The sequence below is a fragment of the Uranotaenia lowii genome, chromosome 3 (genome assembly GCF_029784155.1).
Source record: "Uranotaenia lowii strain MFRU-FL chromosome 3, ASM2978415v1, whole genome shotgun sequence".
Classification (NCBI taxonomy): domain Eukaryota; kingdom Metazoa; phylum Arthropoda; class Insecta; order Diptera; family Culicidae; genus Uranotaenia; species Uranotaenia lowii.
Window position 1 is genome coordinate 345403813 of NC_073693.1, and position 18013 is coordinate 345421825.

Genomic DNA, 18013 nt, shown 5'->3' on the forward strand with positions numbered 1-18013 from the left:
GTTGTGCAAGACGTTTGAATTTAATGAAAATGAGGAGATGTTTTTTTTTTATTTTACCTGTTCTGTACAGAATATCGTAACTGATATGTTTCGATAAAAAATGAAAATGTGAGGTGTTTTGCCTCATATTCTTCTTAAGTTTTTTTCGAATTCGATTTTGTCGAGAAGATTTTGATATTTTTAACTCGCAAAATGTGGGAGAGCTTCTTTACTGCTTTCCCTAAGGGCTCCCCTAAAATTTCTTTAAAACAAAAACTAATCTAGATACGGGGGCCCTTTAGTTTTTATATTTCAAGTTTTCATTCCGATTTTCTAGTTTTGATTTCTTTTCATGGATTTGTAGTAGTATGATTAAAGTATTGATAAAACTTTTTTTTCCCTCGGGGGGCCCCCTTAACCGGGGGGCCCGGGGCAATTGCCCCTTTTGCCCCCCCTTTAATCCGGCCTTGTATGTACATCACTGAGCACTGCACACGTGTGCACGAATAGGCTCGTTCTGACCATAGCCCGTTCGATGAAAGCAAACATATTATAATCAACATTGTCACTCTCAGCATGCTTCATATACTTCAGCAAGGACATGTAAATCAGCACCACCACCTGGAGAAAGTTCTTACTAGAAGGAAATTTCAAGCATTGAGGTACTGAGGAAACTCTGAACATTCTTTCCATCAACCGTGGGTTCGCGTCTTAACTACAAAAGTTCGTGTTTGAACTTGCATTTCTATGACCACGCAGAAAATTTTGTTTATGCTTTATTTTCAACATAGGAATTTCAGCCTACTCCAACTTTTCTTCGTGTAGCAAAGTATGTTGCTATGGTTCTCAATTTGTGTTGTTTTCTGCTGAATGGAAAAAAGGTCCCGACTGACGGAGTATGCTAATAAATCTACAATTTGATATTCTAATGTCATTTGAATTAGAACAATCATAGATGGAAATTTCACTTTTTGGACAATTCTGAATATTTCATAAAAGAAATCATAAGAAGGCAACAATTTACTAAGTAAATTGATCTTAAAATCTACTCTACAATATGATTTGAGATTTATAGATGAACACATCATCATTATTATTATTATTGTTATTATTATTATTATAATTATTATCTGGAGCACATTTGGTAAATGGAAATCAGCATTTCTCTAAAATGAATAAATTGGTAAAGGAAAAAATTCTTGTTGTAGAATCAGCTCTTTTTAATACTTTTCATTTAGGCACATCTGATTTTTTGAAAACTCCAAAACATGTTGAACCGATAAATCAAAATCATATTTTGAGTATAAAATTTGTTAACGAAGTCAACTTACTTAACAAGAAAGATATTATGAAAAAATATAGTAGATATACTTGTGTTGTATTTAGTATAATTGTCAGATCGGGACACAAAGTTTTGGTGATAATGAGCTTAACAGTTTTCGCCAGAAGCTTTCGAAATTTAGTCTCAGGCAACTTAGGTCTTCTCGATAGCATTTATTCATGTTCGTAAGAACTTTCCTCACATGGAGGCGCGTTTCATGTGTCCTTCAAGTTTCTGGGGAGTGAGGAATATTCTTACTATTATTATATTTGATGAAAGCCAAGCCGAAGAAATGCTCGCGTGCTCAGTTGTCCAGGCACCACGTTTAAATCAATTATCTCAAGGATTTTTGGTGCATCGATAGCACCGAGCAGCAACTTTCCAACAAATGTCGCCTTCAGGTATTCACGTCTGTCAGCGAGGCTATCCATTTTAAACCAAGAACATCGCTGCAAGTACGTGGGAGATTCTCCCAAGACCAGCCAGGGCAAATCCGAAGTGTTAAGCGAGTAAATTTCGATTGCACGGATTCGATTCTTCTGATCCTGATATCGTGGCTGGTTCACCAGACAACAGCCGCTGATTCCAGGGCGAGCGAACTAAAGCACAATAAAGAGTTCGTAGGCAACGTGAATTTGTGAATTCCTTGGTGGTTCGCAGAATAAATCCCAAATTCCTGATTGCTTTTGCAAAAACATGACTTAATTGATTTTCAAAAGTTATTTTAGAATCCAGAAGCACACCTAGTCACAACAGAAACTCGTTCAAGTGCAGAATCTTGAATAGTATAAATTCAAGTCATAGGATTTTTTTTTGCATGTAAAGCAGATCACGTTACATTTCGCCACACGCCACATGGACCGTTAAACAATTCATATCACACCACTCCAGAAATTTATTCATTATTTGCTGAAATTCAAAGCAGTTGCTGTAGTTTTAAATTTTCAGATAAATTTTCTGGTCATCAGCTTACAACATTCTACACCCTGATAGAAGAGCGTATGTTACGTCGTTGTGATAAGTGCAGAATAGAAGCGGTCCTATGTTGCTTCCTTGTGGTACTCCTGAGCTATTCTGGAGCACATGAGACTCAGTATTTCCGAGATGGAAATGAGAGAACGATTGATCAAGAACTATTCAATAATTCCTTATCAGAGTCCGAGATGTCGTAGTTCAGCGAGGAGCAAACGGTGGTCAATACGATCAAAGGCAGCCTTAAGACCAGTAAACACTGTGTCAAACGAACCACCTTTTTCCATAATGAGAATCCAGAATGAAGTGAACTCCAATAACGTCCCGGGTATCCGTGTCGATCTTCAGGAATGTACGACTTAGTGGCATGTAAAAGTCTCAGTGACTCCAGAATTTCCAGCACCTAAGAACAGGTACAGAGAGAAGTGATTCCTTTGTTATTCGTTATGTCGTGCTTATTGCTGTTCTTGTGAACCGGGAACATACATGACTTCTTCCAAGAACTTGCAAATTTACCAGTGCGAATGAACAGGTTGAAGATTACTGACAGTGGCTTCAACATAACCTCAACACAATTTTTAAGAATATTAAGCTTTGATATTAGTGCTTTAACTTCATCCTCCAAGAAAATAATTTCTGTTAGATTATGCACAGGTGATACGGTCAAAATTTGGTCAACATCAACTTGACGTATTTCTTTCAATTTTGCATTTAAAAAATCTGAACACCCCTCATTTTGAAGGTGTGTGTGTGTGTGTGTGTAGAATGTTGCTCCAATTTTGATTTTGGAATTCACTCTTCAGTTGTCAAAATGCCGTCCAAGGAAGAAGAGCAGAGTATCAAAATTTTGCTCGCGCATCGCGAAAATCCGAGCTACTCGCACGCAAAGCTGGCAAAATCGCTAAAAGTTACCAAATCAACCGTTACAAATGTAAATAAAGTGTTTGGGGAACGTTTGTCGACAGCCAGGAAGTCTGGATCAGCGGAAAATCGAAAACCGGAAGCCGCTGAGACGACAAAGAGAGTTGCCGGCAGTTTCCAACGAAACCCTAACCTCTCTCTCCGAGATGCCGCAAATAAGTTGGATGTATCGTCTACAACCGTGCATCGAGCCAATAAACGAGCTGGACTATCGACTCACAAGAAGGTAGTGACTACAAATCGCGATGATAAACAAAATACGTAGCCAAAGCGCGATCCCGGAGGCTGTACACGACGATGCTGACGAAGTTTGACTGCGTGGTATTGGACGACGAAATCTACGTCAAAGCCGACTACAAGCAGCTTCCGGGACAGGAGTTTTATACGGCAAAAGGAAGGGGAAAGGTAGCAGATATTTTCAAGCACATGAAACTGTCAAAGTTCGCGAAGAAATATCTGGTTTGGCAAGTCATCTGTACCTGTGGCTTGAAAAGCAGCATTTTCATAGCTTCCGGGACTGTCAACCAAGAAATTTACTTGAAAGAGTGTTTGAAAAACCGTCCTCTGCCTTTCCTGAAGAAACACGGTTGTGCCGTACTGTTTTGGCCGGATTTGGCTCTTGCCATTACGGTAAAAAGGCCATGGAGTGGTACGCCGCCAACAACGTGCAGGTAGTTCCCAAGGACAAGAGCCCTCCCAACACGCCAGAGCTCCGCCCAAGTGAGAAATACTGGGCTATTGTCAAGCGGAACCTAAAGAAGACCAAAAACACTGCTAAGGACGAGCAGAAGTTCAAGGCAAACTGGCTTTCTGCGGCGAAGAAGGTGGACAAGGAGGCTGTACAAAATCTGACGGCAGGGGTTAAGCGTAAGGCCCGGCAATTCGGATTTGGAAAAGCGGAAGCCTAACTATATATTTTTCCTGAATTTTATACTAATTAAACTTGAAAAAGAAATTTAATTTGATTTTTTAAATAAACGATTTAACCGATTTACACGCGTTTTCCCTTGACCGAATTTTGACCGTATCACCCTTTATGACTTTGGAATGAAGGTTTCGTTCTTAACAGATATGTTTTAGGGATTTTTCTCGTCTTAAACTTACTCTTGGCTGTTAATTTCTAAAGCAAATGTTCATGTTTGTGATTGTAACTTGAGAATTTTCCCACATTAAGAATGTCTTTTTTAATCTTTGCAGATTCTCATCCATCAGTGCGCTGCATCACAGATCCCGCGATACAGAGAGCGAGAAGCGATCTTCGTTCAAAGGTAAGTTCACATCAACCGGTGCTCCCCACCAAAGTTTTTCACAACTTCAAGCCATAGGGGTCAAACGTCACCGATGCACAAATAAAATTGGAGAATGATAAATAAACGGTACAAACAGAAGAGGGAAAAATAAGCAGCGGCAACGCCACGCCAATCCCAATTCTCATAATCAGAAAAGAACATTTTTGTTGTTCTGCACCGGTCGTTTGGCGTGGGCGGCAATAATGTAAACAGAAGGTTGTTTACGTTCTGCGTGTGGGTGGGTCGCGCGCACATATCAGCATCATCATCAACGGTGTAACTGGGGGCTGTCCGCGAATGAAGGGACAGTTGATGCTTTTTTCAGGCATCTCTTCGATTAATGTGAATTGACACCCTCCTTTTTCTTTTGATATGAAAATTATGGTTTGGCCGTTGGAATATTTTTAAGAATTCAAATCTTCCACTACATGAATATGTATTGCTATTTATGGATTCTCCACTTCAATGAGCTTTACCGAAATTAAAAACATTACCTGAGGTGTGCTGATGTGTGTCAATTTTTACAAAAACATGAAGAATTGGGTAACAAAAATATCATAATGTAACATGTAACTTCAAAAATCTTAGCTTCAACATTTGGAAAATGTGCAAGCAATCTATCTCTTTCCATAAATTTTGTTGTGTGACCTTCACACATTCAAAAAAACCGATTTCTTCATCACCTCCTAACAGGAAGGGAGCCCACCAAAATATTTACGTCAGCAAAAATATGGCATTCGAATTTTCAAAAGGGAAAACACCAGGAGTACACAAAAAAAGCAAAACAAAATAAAATTAAAGTCGAAACACAAATGACACAGAGTGAATAATTTGTTCATTTCGCACAATTTGTTGTGCTGTCATCGAACGGGCAGATTGCCTGTTTTAATAATTGATTACAAAGCGAGAAATCAATTCATTCGGGAATTTCCGAAAAGATCAAACAAAAACATTCGTGTTTTTGTTTTTAAATTGATTGTTTCAAAAATAACAAGAACATAAAATGTCGCCGCAAGAAGAAAGCAAACAATTGAACGCGCATTTCTAACACAGGCACGTCTGCTGAGGAAGGCAATTAGGAAATTGTTGCATGTCGATGCTAAAAATTTCTGCGTCAGCAGAAAACGGTCAACAAGCATCAATTTTTGATTAGCGCAAAACTCCGATTGTTGACAATAAAAACCAAATTTATTATGATATTCTTGTCATTTTCTGTAATTTTTGTCATTTTTTGTCATTTCCTGAAATTTATGTAATTTTTGTCATTTTCGCCATTTTTGTCATTTTTGTCATTTTTGTCATTTTTGTCATTTTTGTCACTTTCGTCACTTCCGTCACTTTCGTCATTTTTGTCATTTTTGTCATTTTTGTCATTTTTGTCATTTTTGTCATTTTTGTCATTTTTGTCATTTTTGTCATTTTTGTCATTTTTGTCATTTTTGTCATTTTTGTCATTTTTGTCATTTTTGTCATTTTTGTCATTTTTGTCATTTTTGTCATTTTTGTCATTTTTGTCATTTTTGTCATTTTTGTCATATTTGTCATTTTTGTCATTTTTGTCATTTTTGTCATTTTTGTCATTTTTGTCATTTTTGTCATTTTTGTCATTTTTGTCATTTTTGTCACTTTTGTCATTTTTGTCATTTTTGTCATTTTTGTCATTTTTGTTAGTTTTGTCATTTTTGTCATTTTTGTCATTTTTGTCATTTTTGTCATTTTTGTCATTTTTGTCATTTTTGTCATTTTTGTCATTTTTGTCATTTTTGTCATTTTTGTCATTTTTGTCATTTTTGTCATTTTTGTCATTTTTGTCATTTTTGTCATTTTTGTCATTTTTGTCATTTTTGTCATTTTTGTCATTTTTGTCATTTTTGTCATTTTTGTCATTTTTGTCATTTTTGTCATTTTTGTCATTTTTGTCATTTTTGTCATTTTTGTCATTTTTGTCATTTTTGTCATTTTTGTCATTTTTGTCATTTTTGTCATTTTTGTCATTTTTGTCATTTTTGTCATTTTTGTCATTTTTGTCATTTTTGTCATTTTTGTCATTTTTGTCATTTTTGTCATTTTTGTCATTTTTGTCATTTTTGTCATTTTTGTCATTTTTGTCATTTTTGTCATTTTTGTCATTTTTGTCATTTTTGTCATTTTTGTCATTTTTGTCATTTTTGTCATTTTTGTCATTTTTGTCATTTTTGTCATTTTTGTCATTTTTGTCATTTTTGTCATTTTTGTCATTTTTGTCATTTTTGTCATTTTTGTCATTTTTGTCATTTTTGTCATTTTTGTCATTTTTGTCATTTTTGTCATTTTTGTCATTTTTGTCATTTTTGTCATTTTTGTCATTTTTGTCATTTTTGTCATTTTTGTCATTTTTGTCATTTTTGTCATTTTTGTCATTTTTGTCATTTTTGTCATTTTTGTCATTTTTGTCATTTTTGTCATTTTTGTCATTTTTGTCATTTTTGTCATTTTTGTCATTTTTGTCATTTTTGTCATTTTTGTCATTTTTGTCATTTTTGTCATTTTTGTCATTTTTGTCATTTTTGTCATTTTTGTCATTTTTGTCATTTTTGTCATTTTTGTCATTTTTGTCATTTTTGTCATTTTTGTCATTTTTGTCATTTTTGTCATTTTTGTCATTTTTGTCATTTTTGTCATTTTTGTCATTTTTGTCATTTTTGTCATTTTTGTCATTTTTGTCATTTTTGTCATTTTTGTCATTTTTGTCATTTTTGTCATTTTTGTCATTTTTGTCATTTTTGTCATTTTTGTCATTTTTGTCATTTTTGTCATTTTTGTCATTTTTGTCATTTTTGTCATTTTTGTCATTTTTGTCATTTTTGTCATTTTTGTCATTTTTGTCATTTTTGTCATTTTTGTCATTTTTGTCATTTTTGTCATTTTTGTCATTTTTGTCATTTTTGTCATTTTTGTCATTTTTGTCATTTTTGTCATTTTTGTCATTTTTGTCATTTTTGTCATTTTTGTCATTTTTGTCATTTTTGTCATTTTTGTCATTTTTGTCATTTTTGTCATTTTTGTCATTTTTGTCATTTTTGTCATTTTTGTCATTTTTGTCATTTTTGTCATTTTTGTCATTTTTGTCATTTTTGTCATTTTTGTCATTTTTGTCATTTTTGTCATTTTTGTCATTTTTGTCATTTTTGTCATTTTTGTCATTTTTGTCATTTTTGTCATTTTTGTCATTTTTGTCATTTTTGTCATTTTTGTCATTTTTGTCATTTTTGTCATTTTTGTCATTTTTGTCATTTTTGTCATTTTTGTCATTTTTGTCATTTTTGTCATTTTTGTCATTTTTGTCATTTTTGTCATTTTTGTCATTTTTGTCATTTTTGTCATTTTTGTCATTTTTGTCATTTTTGTCATTTTTGTCATTTTTGTCATTTTTGTCATTTTTGTCATTTTTGTCATTTTTGTCATTTTTGTCATTTTTGTCATTTTTGTCATTTTTGTCATTTTTGTCATTTTTGTCATTTTTGTCATTTTTGTCATTTTTGTCATTTTTGTCATTTTTGTCATTTTTGTCATTTTTGTCATTTTTGTCATTTTTGTCATTTTTGTCATTTTTGTCATTTTTGTCATTTTTGTCATTTTTGTCATTTTTGTCATTTTTGTCATTTTTGTCATTTTTGTCATTTTTGTCATTTTTGTCATTTTTGTCATTTTTGTCATTTTTGTCATTTTTGTCATTTTTGTCATTTTTGTCATTTTTGTCATTTTTGTCATTTTTGTCATTTTTGTCATTTTTGTCATTTTTGTCATTTTTGTCATTTTTGGCATTTTTGTCATTTTTGTCATTTTTGTCATTTTTGTCATTTTTGTCATTTTGTCATTTTTGTCATTTTTGTCATTTTTGTCATTTTTGTCATTTTTGTCATTTTTGTCATTTTTGTCATTTTTGTCATTTTTGTCATTTTTGTCATTTTTGTCATTTTTGTCATTTTTGTCATTTTTGTCATTTTTGTCATTTTTGTCATTTTTGTCATTTTTGTCATTTTTGTCATTTTTGTCATTTTTGTCATTTTTGTCATTTTTGTCATTTTTGTCATTTTTGTCATTTTTGTCATTTTTGGCATTTTTGGCATTTTTGTCATTTTTGTCATTTTTGTCATTTTTGTCATTTTTGTCATTTTTGTCATTTTTGTCATTTTTGGCATTTTTGGCATTTTTGGCATTTTTGTCATTTTTGTCATTTTTGTCATTTTTGTCATTTTTGTCATTTTTGTCATTTTTGTCATTTTTGTCATTTTTGTCATTTTGGTCATTTTTGTCATTTTTGTCATTTTTGTCATTTTTGTCATTTTTGTCATTTTTGTCATTTTTGTCATTTTTGTCATTTTTGTCATTTTTGTCATTTTTGTCATTTTTGTCATTTTTGTCATTTTTGTCATTTTTGTCATTTTTGTCATTTTTGTCATTTTTGTCATTTTTGTCATTTTTGTCATTTTTGTCATTTTTGTCATTTTTGTCATTTTTGTCATTTTTGTCATTTTTGTCATTTTTGTCATTTTGGTCATTTTTGTCATTTTTGTCATTTTTGTCATTTTTGTCATTTTTGTCATTTTTGTCATTTTTGTCATTTTTGTCATTTTTGTCATTTTTGTCATTTTTGTCATTTTTGTCATTTTTGTCATTTATGTCATTTTTGTCATTTTTGTCATTTTTGTCATTTTTGTCATTTTTGTCATTTTTGTCATTTTTGTCATTTTTGTCATTTTTGTCATTTTTGTCATTTTTGTCATTTTTGTCATTTTTGTCATTTTTGTCATTTTCGTCACGTTTCTCATTTTTTGTGATTTCGGTCATTAATAACAATTTTGACAATTTTGACATTTTTGACAATTTTGACCATTTTGACATTTTTGACAATTTTGACCATTTTGACAACTTTGACAATTTTGACAATTTTGACAATTTTTAAAATTTCAACAATTTGACAATTTTGACAATTTTGACAATTTTGACAATTTTGACAATTTTGACAATTTTGACAATTTTGACAATTTTGACAATTTTGACAATTTTGACAATTTTGACAATTTTGACAATTTTGACAATTTTGACAATTTTGACAATTTTGACAATTTTGACAATTTTGACAATTTTGACAATTTTGACAATTTTGACAATTTTGACAATTTTGACAATTTTGACAATTTTGACAATTTTGACAATTTTGACAATTTTGACAATTTTGACAATTTTGACAATTTTGACAATTTTGACAATTTTGACAATTTTGACAATTTTGACAATTTTGACAATTTTGACAATTTTGACAATTTTGACAATTTTGACAATTTTGACAATTTTGACAATTTTGACAATTTTGACAATTTTGACAATTTTGACAATTTTGACAATTTTGACAATTTTGACAATTTTGACAATTTTGACAATTTTGACAATTTTGACAATTTTGACAATTTTGACAATTTTGACAATTTTGACAATTTTGACAATTTTGGCAATTTTGACAATTTTGACAATTTTGACAATTTTGACAATTTTGACAATTTTGACAATTTTGACAATTTTGACAATTTTGACAATTTTGACAATTTTGACAACAACACATGTTGATATTCTATTGTTAGCACTGTGATTTTCTTGCGTAACTTACCAGTTAAATTCGGACGTTATAAAGTTAATCGCTGTTCTATTTTTTATGCTAATCGAAAGCATTTGTGACCGCGGTTTTGGATTCAGTGAAGATTAGTGAAACTATCCAGCTGGTTCTGTAATAATCGCCTTCGCAAATTCCGTACACCAACCGTTGTTTACCATTGTTATTATCGCTGAGCCACTACTCGAATCGCCAAACATCGTATTCGAGCAGTTCCATCGCAGATTCCTTTGTAAGCACTTCATCGCCATCTACCTGTGGAAAACTCAACTACGTTATCGTCGCCACCTACCTGTTCAGTTGAGTAACTTGAAATACAGTAGATATCGGATTTTGTTGCCACCATGAAACCTCGCTGCGGAAAGTGCGATAAAGATATTTTGAATATCGAACCCGCGCAATGTTCCTGCTGTGAGAAATATTTTCACGTGCAACAAGAGTGCTGTGACGCGAACCGTAGCAGCATTCAACAGCTGTTCAGCACTAACAAAGCACTTTGGCTCTGTGTTGACTGCAGAAAGCTGTTTGCTAACCGAACATTGCATGCCTTCCTAGAAGATACCATTCGACGGCCGCCTGACGAGATTTGTGAGCTTCGTAAGAAAGTTGAGGAATTGACCGATCTAGTAGCTGGATTGCAGAAACAAGTTGGAGCAAATCACGAAGCGATAATGGCCAAACTTGATCGTCCACCGAAAGTAGCTTGGCCACAACTTCCTGAAGGAACTCCTACTAATTCTGACAAACGCAGCCGTTCCATACGTTCTCGCAAAAGACGTTGTGGTCCCAATGGAGAGCCGGTCGAAGTTGAGATCGTTCCGCGTTCTTCAATTTCCAACGGAACAAGTGATATCGACCTTAGTGATCTACTGCTGACATGTCCCATTGCTGCTGCAGTACCACCCCCTCGATTTTGGGTATACCTAAGTGGTTTTAACCCAAAAATTACCAATGATGATGTGGTGAAAATTGTCAAACGATGCTTGAACACTACAAACGATATTGAGGCTTTTCGACTCGTTCCAAAAAACTTCGACGATTCAAATTATTCGTTTGTTTCGTATAAAATCGGCGTGGACCTTGCACTAAAGGATAAGGCTCTCCTCCTTTCATCCTGGCCACAGAGTATCAAAGTTCGTGAGTTCGTGAGTTTGCCAAAAAACGATCGCATACCCGGAAGAAACGTTCCAAACAAATTTTGGGACCCTATGAGCATCGGAACTCCCAACCCTCCGATTGTGTTAGCGGAGACCAACAATTAGACATCATTCATAATTTTGCTGCAAGTTTTCCTGACTCCGAGCGCACGTTTTATGGCACTTTGGAAGGCCCCCGACCCGTTACCACAGTTGTGCCGGTATCCAGAGTTGGTTCAAGTCGTCGTAGTCGCTCGGGCCCTGTGTGTAATACTGGAGGAGGGGTCTTCCAACCTGCCACTGCAGGTATGTTTACGTGTTTTTCTGATCAGTCATCTTCGCCCCTTAATAGCTGTTCACATTCCAGTTCGACTCTTCGGGTGTACTATCAAAATGTCAGAGGATTGCGTACCAAAGTTGATGAGCTTTTTTTGGCAGTTTTGGATCCAGAGTACGATGTAATCGTGCTCACCGAAACATGGTTAAACGATGAAATTACGTCGGTTCAGCTGTTTGGAAACGAATACAATGTTTTTCGTCGTGATCGAGATCCTTCCAGCACTGGTCTAAGCAGAGGTGGTGGTGTGCTTATTGCTGTTTCAAACCGTTTGACGTCCTCCCCTCTTACTGATCTAATTGGAATCGATCAGAACATCGAACATCTATGGGTGACTGTTGAGACGGGAATGCAGAAAATCTACATAGGCGTAGTTTATCTAAGCCCAGACGAGGCAAGCGATCCGTTAATTGTCGATGCTCACCTCAAATCAGCGGCCACTGTAGCGGATTCTTTACGTTCCAACGATCGGCACATCCTGTTGGGCGACTATAATCAGCCCCTTCTGAATTGGATAAAGCATTCTGCAAATTTCGCGTACCCAGACCCGGCGACTTCGTCATTCTCCATTATCTCCTCCGCTCTCTTAGATGCGATGGATTTTTTGGGTAACCGACAGATGAACCTGGTCACAAACTCTCGTGGTCGCATCCTTGATTTGGTCTTTTTGAACGAGTTTGCTGTAGATAGCTGTACCGTCACGACTGCGATGGAGCCACTGATCGAGATGGATCTTCATCACCCACCATTACTTGTTGCTCTAGCCTGCCCTCGTTTTACTCCGTTCCAAAGCACAACTGACACATGCTCATTGAACTTCCGCAGAGCGAACTTCCCACAAATATCCGAAATACTATTTCAGAAAAACTGGTCGTTTATCGAAAGCGCTACTGACATTGATGAGGCTGTACATTTCTTTACTTCTGCATTGCACGAATCATTTCGTGAGCACGTTCCGCTGAAGCGACCTACTCGTAAACCTCCTTGGTCCGATGCACATTTGCGTTTGCTGAAACGGAAAAGAGCTACCGCAATTAAACGTTTTTCCCGTGCAAAAAATGCAATCAATAAACGAGAATTCAACATTGCAAGCAGTAATTATAAGCGCTACAATCGAATAAGATATTCCCAACACATTGAGCGCATGCAGCGGATGCTAAAGCATAACCCAAAACGTTTTTGGTCGTTTGTCAACGAAAAGCGAAAGGAAACAGGATTACCTACGGAGATGCTTCTAGGCGAGCGTAAATCGACGAATTTGGGACAAACATGTAACCTTTTTGCCGAACACTTTGCTAGCGTATTCACTTCATCGCAGGCCACATCTTCTAAAATTGAAAGAGCCTTACGTAACGTTCCCAGCAATATGGTTAATCTAGTATCAATCCATTTCTCGGAGGAAGAAGTTAAAGCGGCTATAGCAAAGCTTAAATTGTCGTCTACTGTAGGGCCCGATGGAATTCCGGCCAACATCTTGAAAAATTGTATCGATGCCCTATGGATGCCACTGTTAGTGATCTTCAACCTCTCTATTCGAACTGGAAAATTTCCAAGTGCTTGGAAAAAGTCATGGATGTTCCCTGTTCACAAGAAAGGCAACAAGAACCACGTATTGAACTATAGAGGAATCACATCCCTGTGTGCCTGTTCGAAAGTGCTAGAAATTTTGGTGTCACAAAGACTTTTCACCGCTGCAAAGTCTTACATTTCGGTCGATCAACACGGATTTTTTCCTGGGCGTTCGATAAACACGAACCTATTGGAGTTTACTTCATTATGCATCCGCACTATGGAAAAAGGGGGTCAAGTTGATACAGTGTACACTGATCTCAAAGCCGCATTCGATCGAATTGACCACCGTTTGCTCCTAGCGAAACTTCAATATCTTGGGCTTGGTGAAGGCCTTGGTCGTTGGTTCGAATCATTCCTGATTAATCGTTCTCTCACTGTTCGGCTGGGCAATGAAGAGTCTTTCGTGTTCCAGAATAACTCCGGAGTGCCCCAAGGAAGCAATATCGGACCGCTCCTGTTCTGCATTTATTTCAACGACGTCACATATTCTCTTCCATCGGGCTGCAGAATGCTTTACGCTGATGACCTGAAAATTTATCGAAAGATTGAAAGCTTTAGCGATTGCTTGGAGTTGCAGCACTTGTTGAGCAAATTCATGGTGTGGTGCGATCTGAATTGCTTAACAGTCAGTGTGGAGAAATGTAACGTCATCAGCTTTACACGGAAGAAGAATCCGGAGATTTGGAATTACACACTCCAAGGTTCCCCACTTGAACGAGTTCCTGTAATAAAGGATCTAGGTGTAATACTGGACTCCAAAATGACATTTGAACATCACTTGAGCCATGTAGTAGCTAAGGCGAACCGGAATTTGGGTTTTATTTTGCGAACTACCAGAGAATTTACCAAATTACGCTGCCTACGGACTTTGTATTGTGCCTTGGTTCGCCCGCATCTTGAGTCAGCGGCAGTCATCTGGAGCCCTAGTCACGCCAACTGGATTCACAGAATCGAATCCGTTCAATCTAAGTTTACCTGCTCAGTACTACGGCTTCGCCCGTGGCCGATTCCGGAACAATCTCCCTCATATACGCAACGATGCTCTTGGTTGGAACTGGATACCCTTGCTGATCGACGAGAATACATGAAAGCGGCCTTCGTTGGAAAATTGCTACTCGGAAGCATTGATGCACCAAACATTCTTGAGAGGATTGACTTCAACGTGATGCCTAGACAACTAAGAAGTCGCGAATTCCTTCGGCTTGGTTTTCATCGTACACTTTACGGCCAGAACGAGCCTATCCGTGCAATGTGTGTAGTGTTTAATGATAAATTTAGCGAATTTGATTTTAATATGACCCCGGATATGTTTGTGAACCGCTTACGGGCTTCAATGTTAAGATGAAATCGTTTTATTGTAGTACTTGATGTTAGATCTTATCGTTACTTTTATTTTCTGATCCACTATATTTAATGTGTTATGTAAAATCCCTAAAACTAGTTTTAAATATCCTGACAAACTATTGTATTGTTCATGTATTGTATTTGCTACATTCATCGATGGGTTTTTATGCCTTGTGCTTTTCCCATCCCATCCATTTAGACTAGTCGTTCGATGGATTAAAAATAAATAAACAATAAACAATAAACAATAAACAATTTTGACAATTTTGACAATTTTGACAATTTTAACAATTTTGACAATTTTGACAATTTTGACAATTTTGACAATTTTGACAATTTTGACAATTTTGACAATTTTGACAATTTTGACAATTTTGACAATTTTGACAATTTTGACAATTTTGACAATTTTGACAATTTTGACAATTTTGACAATTTTGACAATTTTGACAATTTTGACAATTTTGACAATTTTGACAATTTTGACAATTTTGACAATTTTGACAATTTTGACAATTTTGACAATTTTGACAATTTTGACAATTTTGACAATTTTGAAAATTTTGACAATTTTGACAATTTTGACAATTTTGACAATTTTGACAATTTTGACAATTTTGACAATTTTGACAATTTTGACAATTTTGACAATTTTGACAATTTTGACAATTTTGACAATTTTGACAATTTTGACAATTTTGACAATTTTGACAATTTTGACAATTTTGACAATTTTGACAATTTTGACAATTTTGACAATTTTGACAATTTTGACAATTTTGACAATTTTGACAATTTTGACAATTTTGACAATTTTGACAATTTTGACAATTTTGACAATTTTGACAATTTTGACAATTTTGACAATTTTGATGATTTTGACAATTGTGACAACTTTGACATTTTTGACAAATTTTATTGTTTGGACTTTCTTCAGTATAATGGCAATGTTACCATTTCTGATTTAAATTTTTTTTAATGTGCTAGCCAAGCGTCGAAAAAGTCTATTTGAATAATGCATTAAAAAGGAAAGGGAGTTGTGTATTTGTTTTTGGCATTGGCATTTTGAAGTTGCTGACAACAAACAAGCAACCGGTAGCGCCATCAGTTGATCTGAAATTGACGAAAACTGCAACGTGTCATCAGCCAGAGTGGCGCGGCGGCATCGTTAGCATCTACCATTTACCGGTCTTTTGAATGGCCCATTACGACGACCAAACCGGGAAGAAAGTGGCGTTCCAGATATACTTACTCTCATGTAGGAACTAGGGACAAGGAAGCTATTCCTGAACTTTTTCAAAAGTTTAAGATAGGACCCCAACATCTTTTGATAAAAGTCAACGGGTAAGAGAGACATCAAATGAACGCTATCAATGTTTGTTAGTTTTGCTTCAAAAGAAAACAAATGGCTATCAGCGCAGAAGACACTGAATATGCCAAAACTAGACCACAATACCACCCCAAGCGAGATATCTCTACTGAGACAAGAGACAGAAACACAAAAACATAACCGGGAGTCATTCAGCGCAGTAGACGCTTGTGGCGTATTTTGGTGCGCTGCTGGAAGTGATAAAATTTTATAGCCTAGCCTGCCGCGATTCGTTTCTTCCCAAGACTTCCCAAGTCCATCGCGAAAACCTAACCTAACTTCGGTCGACGGCGCTGTGAATATTATGAACTGTCAAATCGCTCGCCGGCTTCCGATTAAGTTGGGTTGTGTTTTGGTGGGGGAGTGTGTTGTGTTTCTTCGATCGGCAGCTATTTAAATGGCTGTCTATCGCTTATCGGTAATTGGAAAGGCAAAATCGTTCGATTTATTAGATCCGATTGCGATTACGACCCTTTTTTAGAGAGGATTTGAACTTCAATCACACTTATTATAGTACAGTCACCAGGATGAAAGTAACAACATTGTCGTAAACGATTATGTCAACGATGAAAGTGTTGGATAAGATATGAGTTCAAGAACAGTTGACATGCCTGTCTATGTTTAGACCATTTAAATTTCAACGACCGTTTAGTTAGCTATGATTTCAAGCTCGTTGTTTACAAAAAACTAAATAATATTTAACATTTTTTCAGCATATACTTTAGGAAAAAAACGTGTGGAAACCAACAATACGAAACGTTTCAATGAAATCTACACAAAATGTTTGTAGCAGTTTTGTTCAATATTTACTTGTTTGACGCTGTCTGTTTACAAATTGATTTAACATAAACTCATGTCTGATTCATTGAGACAGTCTGTCAGAGTTTGGTTAATGAAACAAGACAGCTTGTGTCTAAAATTCTGAAAATAACCAAAATGGTCAAAATTGACAAAATTGTCAAAATTGTCAAAATTGTCAAAATTGTCAAAATTGTCAAAATTGTCCAAATTGTCAAAATTGTCAAAATTGTCAAAATTGTCAAAATTGTCAAAATTGTCAAAATTGTCAAAATTGTCAAAATTGTCAAAATTGTCAAAATTGTCAAAATTGTCAAAATTGTCAAAATTGTCAAAATTGTCAAAATTGTCAAAATTGTCAAAATTGTCAAAATTGTCAAAATTGTCAAAATTGTCAAAATTGTCAAAATTGTCAAAATTGTCAAAATTGTCAAAATTGTCAAAATTGTCAAAATTGTCAAAATTGTCAAAATTGTCAAAATTGTCAAAATTGTCAAAATTATAAAAATGGCCAAGATTGTCAAAATTGTCAAAATTGTCAAAATTGTCAAAACTGTCAAAATTGTCAAAATTGTCAAAATTGTCAAAATTGTCAAAATTATCAAAATTGTCAAAATTGCCAAATTGCCAAATTGTAAAATTGTCAAAATTGTCAAAATTGTCAAAATTTGCAAAATTGTCAAAATTGTCAAAATTGTCAAAATTGTCAAAATTGTCAAAATTGTCAAAATCGTCAAAATTGTAAAAAATGTCGAATTTGTCATAACTGTCAATATTGTCAATATTGGCAAATTTAAAAGGGTAGTAATAAATGTTTTTATTTTGGATTTCATATTTATAAAATCAGTTAAGAACTTTGATCTTTTCGAGAACACATGCTTTAAAACTCACGTCAAAATCCATCGTTCACTGACCAATCTCGTCAACCGGCTTTGCCATTCAAGTTCGTTAAGCGCCCTTGAAGGTTCAATAAATTTTCAACCTGATTCACCGAACTCTGTCAGTTGTTGTTCCCAATCCAATCCAATCCAAACGAATCCGATCGAATCTGGGAAACGTCCGGAACAACTTTCGAAATAACTAGCTAGTGCTTCGTGTTCATTACAATAAAATTGCATCGAGAACGAGGTACATGAGTATATCGTATGAGTGAGTCAAGGGAGATCCCGGTCTTAACGTGGCTAAAAAAGTGTATTCTTTATAACATTGGTACGATTAACAGACATCGAGCTTCAATTGATTGCTTGTTATAACATTACAACTGTTTCTGTCTTTCAGCAGATTTTCCCCCCTTCCATATTTAAAAGGAATAATGAATTGTCTGA

General features: G+C 35.0%; 1 protein-coding gene across 3 annotated transcripts in view; it reads left to right on the forward strand.

Moving 5' to 3' along the window:
* Positions 1-18013, forward strand: part of LOC129751947 (UDP-glucosyltransferase 2) — a 184376-nt gene that overhangs the window by 39766 nt on the left and 126597 nt on the right. For 2 of the 3 annotated variants that reach the window (XM_055747739.1, XM_055747737.1), the window contains exon 3: positions 4391-4461. The gene's annotated coding sequence lies outside the window, so the exon portion shown is untranslated. Of the gene's footprint in view, positions 1-2666; positions 2686-4390; positions 4462-18013 lie in introns of those variants that run through there. The other variant, XM_055747738.1, reaches the window with a different exon arrangement.